Raw genomic sequence first — 1,732 nt, forward strand, 5'->3', positions numbered from 1 at the left:
TACAGTAAGCTGAAAAGAAGAAAAATATCTCCATAGACCAGAAAGGAAACAGAAAGTCACAGTGGTAACTTAGTTATCAGGGACTGGAGCCAGAGCCTGCTAACTCTAGTCTAGATGCATCTAGGATTTATCTCCCACAGAGTAATGGGAGCTAAAGCTCAGCGTGTGTGGCAGGAGACAAGAGCAAAGTTAATTACATGAAACTTGGGGCAAGTTCAGGGCTCACTAGCCTATGAAATATGGTTGAAAGAAAATTATGGCTGCTCCTAGGGCTATGATTTATGCAAAGGCACATATCTGCAATGTCAAAGAATGCAAAGTCCTATACACAAGGTCTAAAATTAAGCCACCCTGCATTTCATGACTGATTTTTGAGATAGATTCATAGTTATGAGAAAGCTGGAACCTTGAAAATTGTTCCAAGGATCGAGTTCTCTTAGGAGCCATGTTGCGTCTCTGAAAGAAAGTTGAATTTCTGTGGCAACCAGGAAACAGATTCCCCTAGATTGGGATAAGAGGGATGGAAAGAGGCTTGGTCCAGAGAGTGAAGCTGTGTGCCTTTACACCAAACAGGGTCCCAGGGATGTAATATGCCCCCGACACAGGATATAGCTGTGGAGTCCATTTGGCCAATGCGTTCTCAGATAAGTTGCAGATATTTTCAGGCCCTCATATGTATTATGGACATAGCAGAGAAGATCTTCCAGACCCATAGAGGCCAGAAAGACAAAAATGACTTCGAGACCAATGATAAATGATTATTTGGGATGATGGACATCTCAGGGACTACTGATGAACAACCTCCTTCCCATTTCTTTCTCACCCCCAACACACACACCTTGTCTTAGAACTAGGTAAGTTTCTTAGTCATAATCTCATTAAAAAAGGCTTTGATTTTATTGACATTATTTTCTGCTGTTCTGATAAATTGTGAATTTAAAATAGAAATTATGTTGGGTTACAGAAAAATGTTATCTGCTGTGTCTACTAAGATTAATACTGGATAATACTTCAAACAAGTCAATCAAATAAAATATAGGGCTGTGCTACTATGAGCTTAATGAAATGAACAGGGAAGCCTGAGGAGTTTACTACTCAAGAGTGCCAGGGGCCAGCTGTGCCATTCAAACCCACTCCTGCGCTGGCTGGGATTTGGCCTTTTTTGGTGGTGGTGGTTGTTCCAGCTTAAACTTTGATAAGAATGTCTCTGGTCCTCTGGCTGGCTGAGATTTCCAGAGTGGAAGCAAAGACAGCGATTCTAGTTATGTCATCCTTGGGGAATCCCTTTTTATTATCACAGGGAGCCATATTTTGGGCATATTTTGTCTTCCCAAGAAGACAGAAGTTTCCTTCAGGTTAGCTCCTACCTCACTGCCTTTCCTGTGATGGTATAAGGAAAACAATCCATTTTTATCCAAATTTGTGTTATTGTGGAAATTTTCTCCAGTACAAAAACAGTACTTTATCCCTGAAACTTGTAGATGAGGTATAACTGAGACATTCCTCTTCTAAATCCTTTGTCACCCTAGATATAAAAATAGATGACCAGTATTAAACCCCTAGAGGGCTGATGATTTACTGTGATGTCTTTAACAAGTAATTTTAATAAAAAGGAGGCATTAATTTGATCAGGTCCCATTTATTTATTTGCCAAGGAAACTATCAGAAGAGCAAACAGACAACCTACAGAATGGAAGAAAATATTTGCATGCTACACATCAATAAAGGTCTG

This window comes from Propithecus coquereli, unplaced genomic scaffold (genome assembly GCF_000956105.1).
Source record: "Propithecus coquereli isolate 6110/MARCELLA unplaced genomic scaffold, Pcoq_1.0 Scaffold30, whole genome shotgun sequence".
NCBI lineage: Eukaryota > Metazoa > Chordata > Mammalia > Primates > Indriidae > Propithecus > Propithecus coquereli.